Raw genomic sequence first — 6,013 nt, forward strand, 5'->3', positions numbered from 1 at the left:
TTGTGCCCTTCTTCCTGGGACGGTGGTGGGCAGCTCCGATGGCAGCGACGGGGCCCGAGGCGTCGTGGAGCTGCGTCAGGACAGGAGCGGGGGGCAGGTGGGAGGTGAGGGAAAGGGGTTGCACAGGAGGGTGGGCACGACCCCTGTATGGGAGATCAAGGGGCGTTTGGACGCCGCTCTAAGACACGGGGTTTGGATTTTGGGTTGACAGAAACGTGTAGAAGTAGCTTCTGCTCGCCCAGTTTGTGTGCCTCTTGGAGGAGGACTTTTTTCCTAGAATAACAGTCAGCGGTACTGCTAGGAGCAAGGATCTAGCATCTTAATACTGACTAATCAGTGTCACACCTCAGTCAGTTCTGGCATCTGCTAACCTATGCTATTTGTAAACTGCTGAGGCATAACTGTATAAAGAACAAAGCAGTTTATTTAACTGTATATTGAAAGCATATGGGTTTTGTTTAACGGAATCACAGAATCATAGAATGGCCTGGGTTGAAAAGGATCACAATGGTCATTGAGTTTTAGCCTCCCTGTTATGTGCAGAGTCGCCAACCACCAGACCAGGCTACCCAGAGCCACATCCAGCCTAGCCTTGAATGCCTCCAGGGATGGGGCATCCACAACCTCCTTGGGCAACCTGTTCCAGTGCATCACCACCCTCTGAGTGAAAAACTTTCTCCTAATATCTAACCTAAACCTCCCCTGTCTCAGTTTAGGACCATTCTCCTTTGTCCTATCACTATCCACCCTCATAAACAGCCGTTCCCCTTCTTGTTTATATGCGCCCTTCAATATTGAATGGCCAAAATGAGGTCTCCCCAGAGCCTTCTCCAAGCTAAACGAGCCCAGTTCCTTCAACCTTTCTTCATAGGAGAGGTATTCCAGCCCTCTGATCATCTTAGTGGCCCTCCTCTGGACCCACTCCACGTCCTTCATGTACTCGGGACCCCAGGCCTGGATGCAGTAGTGCAGATGGGGCCTCACAAGAGCTGAGTAGAGGTGGACAACCACCTCCCTCTCCCTTCTGGCCACACCTTTTTTAATGCCACCCAGAACACAGTTGGCCTTCCAGGCTGCAAGTGCACACTGCTGGTTCATGTCCAGCTTCTCATCCATCAGGACCCCCAAGTCCTTCTCTGCAGGGGTTCTCTCCCAGTTTGTATAAATACCTGGGATTGCCCCAATCCAAGTGCAGCACGCTGCATATAGTCTTGTTGAAAAATATAAGAAGAATGTATTATTTATATAAAAGATGTTTTACAGGTATATATACATATAACATATACAGGTATGTGTGTGTACAGATGTGTTTCTGTATGTATATATAAAACCACACGTCTGTTCAGTTTTTCAGATAGATTTTGTAGGTAGCAAGCTTATTTTGGCAAGCAGCTGTACAACTTGGTGGAGCAGGAGCTAAAGAATGTGCGCACAGCAGACAAGTCAAATTAGCCTTTCGTAGATGACCGAGGTAGCAGTCTCCTCCTGGCTGTACTGGGCCATCATTCAGCTTAGACACAGAGAAGGGAGAACTAAAGGCTTCAAGGAAGACTTGGTGATCTATTTAGCTCAGTGAGTCAACAGAAGGTTAAGCTGTTTGTTTTTTTTTTCAAAAGGAAGGAATTATTAAAAAAAAATAAATGCATTGAATGTAAGAGAGCAGGCACACTCAGTTTCAAAGTAACAGAAAAGTTTCTAGCACAGCATTCATTGAGACAAACTGCGTGGAAATGGCATGTCATGGCAATGCACGAGCAATTGCTGTAGGCTGAGTATATCTAGTATTGCACAAAATACAGAAGTTATGTTCTGTCAGAATCCAAAGCCACAGCTCTTACTTTTACATTGCCTGTTCCATTTACTGGCATTAGTTTTTTTCGTTATCTAATCTTACAAGAGTCTTCAACCAGCTGCTTTGGCTGTTCTAGTTAAAACTGCATCTACTTCTGTTCTGCTTTATCACTTACTGTTTTCATAGTCAGTCGTGTCAGCATTTTCCTTTACCTATTCCAGTTCTTTGTATATAATACGTATATGTAAATACATAATTTTATAAGTATATATAATTTAAATGTAAATAATTACACATACATAATTTTACAAGTGAACTGTATTGTATTACAAGTAAAATATATTGTGTAAATATATATATGTATAGAATTATATATAATATTCCACACTTTTCTTTTAGTTCTGGATTTCATGTTCTGTTCCTTTGTGCTGTCTTTCTTGGGGTCTGGAGCAATTTAAAACCCAGTTTACTCTAAAAACTTAATCTCCACCATTGTTTTATTCTCACAGTCATTTTCTGGATCAAGGATCATACAGATCATAGGATCATAGAAAGGTTAGGATTGGAAGGGACCTCAAAGATCATCAAGCTCCAATCCCCCTGCTACAGGCAGGGCCACCAACCTCCATATGTAATATTGGAACAGACTGCCCAGGGTCCCATCTAACCTGGCCTTGAACACCTCCAGGGACAGGGCATCCACTGCTTCTCTGGGCAGCCTGTTTCAGCACCTCACTACAGTCTTGGTAAAGAACTTCCCCCTGATATCCAACCGAAGTCTTCCCTGCTTCAACTTTCCCCTTGTCCTCTCATTATCTACCCTTGCAAAGAGTTGACTTGCCTCCTGTTAATAGGCTCCCTTTAGGTACTAGAAGGCTACAATGAGGTCACCCTGCAGCCTTCCAGGCTGAACGAGCCCAGCTCCATCAGCTTGTCCTCACAGGGGAGGTGCTCCAGCTCTCTGATCATCTTTGTGGCCCTCCTCTAGACTCACTCCAACAGCTCTCTGCCTATCTTGTGCTGGGGGCCCCAGACTTGAACGCAGTACTCCAGATGGGACCTCACAAGGGCAGAGTTGAGGGGGACAATCACCTCCCTGTCCGTGCTGGCCACCTCTCTTCTGATGGAGCCCAGATCTTCCCAAAACACTAGCCCGATACTTTCTACTATCAAGTGTTCTTGGCATTTCCTTTAAAAAAGAGTTTGCCTGAAAATTTTCTTTGTAGTAGCTAACTGCTAGTTTGTACTGCAAACCAGTTTTACTGATAGGTACAGCGTGGTGAAATGCTTTCTCTACAGTGACTTCCAGACTGTATTCAGATGCTTTGCAAATGAAGGTGAATGGATGAAGAGCAGCATCCCTGCCTTCGGCACTTGAAGTAGTCCTCACTGAGGACTGAGGCATACGTGCCTCAAGTTTGACATAAAATAGATATGTAACTTTAAGATTTCTAACTTACAAGGAGTTTGGTAGCTTTTTCTTGTTGACTTTGCAACTTGAAATGCTTACTGCAGTCCTAAGCATTGTTGTCTTAGAATCTCTCAGTGCCTGCCGGTCCTCATTTCATGAAGCTTGTGGTATTGGATGTTAACTTGTTTAGAATAGCTTTGTGTAGTTATTACATACATGCTTTCGATAAGGTTTCTTATTCCTTCCCTGCACAACCCTAAAGTTTACAGATTTATCACCTATGAATTGTACTGTTATAATTAAGCTAGCATTATAACTTAAAATTAACAACAGTTTTGTTAATTATTCTCCATTTTTGGACTACTTTCTGCTGAAAGTACAAGATCGGGGGCTAATACAATGAAAAGGCATTCATGTTTAAGTTGGCGAAACAAAAGAGCTAAAGTGTAGAATGTTCTGTTTTTATTTACCTAATTCAAGATTTAAAAAAAAACAAAAACAAAAAACACCTTTTTTCAAGGCAAAACTTGCTCCTCCTCCAGCAATTTATGTTCTGTCATTTTGCCCTGACTGCAGTGGAGTTCTAGGTGAACTGGGGATAAATTTTAATAAACTGAAAAATTTTACAGACTTTCAAAGGAGACGTGGCTTAGATGATTTCTGTTTGTTTCCAATTTTATTTTCCCCGTCACATTCCCTATTGTTTAGCATAATAGGATGAAAATAGGCTCAGTTAATAGAGGTAGGTCAAGCCTGTGCTATTAATTACAATCACTGGGAAATACCATTTTGTACAGTGTATTTTTCAAATTCTTCTTTGGCACACAGCAAGAAAAAAGGGCCCTGGTGCATGTGTGGTATGTATGAAACACTCAGCATATGGGTAGGCTGTACTTCTTTTGTGATGTTTAATGTGCATGATAAGTGCATACATTTCCCCGTTACATATATGTTTGCAGGAGATGTAATCAGCCTTGGAGACCGGCAGCTCACTGTCATGCACATGCCTGGCCATTCCCGAGGAAGTATTTGCTTACATGACCGAGAACACAAGATTTTATTCAGTGGAGATGTTGTGTATGATGGATCCATGATTGACTGGCTTCCCTACAGCAACATAAGTGACTACGTTGTGAGCTGCCAGCGCCTGATGGAGTTGGTGGATAGAGGTCTTGTAGAGAAGGTACTTCCTGGGCACTTCAACATATTTGGAGCAGAAAGGCTGTATCAATTAGCTTCCAACTATATCTCAAAAGCTGGAGTTTGTCACAAAATCTCAACTTGTGCCATGAAATCCATTGCAAGCATAGCACTTCACCTTACAAATTCCAGGGGTACTTCTTCCTGAGCATGCATTTGTGTTTGTCTCCCAGTGAGAAACCAAAGGACTTGTGAAAATGATGACACAAGAAAAAGCAGTATGCTTTAGGAAAGAGCTGGCAAAATAATGTGGATGAGCTGTAAAAATTGTCCTTATTTTTGCTTACTCTGTTCCTGTTTTTGTGGGGAAAAAAATCGCAAGCTAGTAGCTTAGCCAAAGCTGCCATTTTTCCTTCTATTTTTTCAGGGCAAGTTTGCACAGATATTGTGATTGAAATACATTGTTTTATTTTTGATATGTTTCTGACATATGCCAAAATGAGACTTCTTACATCCCTGCCTGAAACTTCGTTGATGTAGCACTAAGATGGTAGGTGTTCACCTGATCCCTGCTCAGGCTTTGGCCTAACACAGCTCATGTTAAGGCCTGATTTGCACTGAGAACAGCACCATCAGGTGCAAACGAGAGCAACGCATAGGTAGGATGCTGTGGGCAGAGTGATAAGGGCCATGGTGCAGCTGTTACCACCTGCAGCTTGCTGTCCCCTGCTGCAGTCACCTCCAGAATTTTTGTAAAGTTTCTGCACAGTCCACTAATGTATGGAAATGGTATAGACCAAACTCTTAAGCTGGATGATATAGATAGGTCAGCTCACACAAACTCCTTTTGATGTGGATACAACAGCTTCCAGATCACTAGGGTTTTCATGCTTTTGAGTATGATGCAGGAGACATGTGCACCCCATGGAAGAGTATGATAAGCACTGTCACAAGAAGGGAACTATTTTGCTTAGAGATGTGCAAGTTACACTATTAGGGAAATTGTGAGCTACTGAAGTAATGAATTGATGAATGCATGTGTTTAACTAGCCTGTACAACATGGATTAAGCCCTAGCTTGGTGTGGTGGTGTTTTTTCCTGATGATCTCATTAAATAAAGTTTAATTTATACTTTATTTACAAATGAGAGATCCAAACAGGCTGTGACAAATTTAAAGCCTTTATTTGTGTTTAAGAGTCTTGTGGTGTATCTGGATTATAGCTTGGCTGTTAATGCTCTGTGGGAAAAATGGATGGAGGCAGTAACACTGCCTTGCCCCACTGCAGTGTTGGATTAAACTGCTGGTGCACTTGTCTCCACGCAATGAATGTATCTTCAACTGTTTGCTTATGAAGTGTTTTGATGCATTTAGTTTTTATGGAAAGTGCGTTGAATTTGAGTCTGTTCAAAACAAGCTGAATACACTGAGAAATGCTAAATGACATTGTAACTTGCTTATTTAAAAGCTGTTAAAATGTTTAAAGCTTGTGTAGTTGTTCTAACAGTCTATATATTTAAACTTCTTTAAAAGGACACTGTCTTATACTATTTTTGTATATAAATTTGTACTTTCCTTACAAGAGATTGCAGATGTTTATCTCAAATTTTAGTGGAGTTTAGCCTTATTTGTTTGGCTTTCACTTTATGTGAAAGGTCGCTTTTTTTCTTT

This window comes from Meleagris gallopavo, chromosome Z (assembly GCF_000146605.3).
Source record: "Meleagris gallopavo isolate NT-WF06-2002-E0010 breed Aviagen turkey brand Nicholas breeding stock chromosome Z, Turkey_5.1, whole genome shotgun sequence".
Classification (NCBI taxonomy): domain Eukaryota; kingdom Metazoa; phylum Chordata; class Aves; order Galliformes; family Phasianidae; genus Meleagris; species Meleagris gallopavo.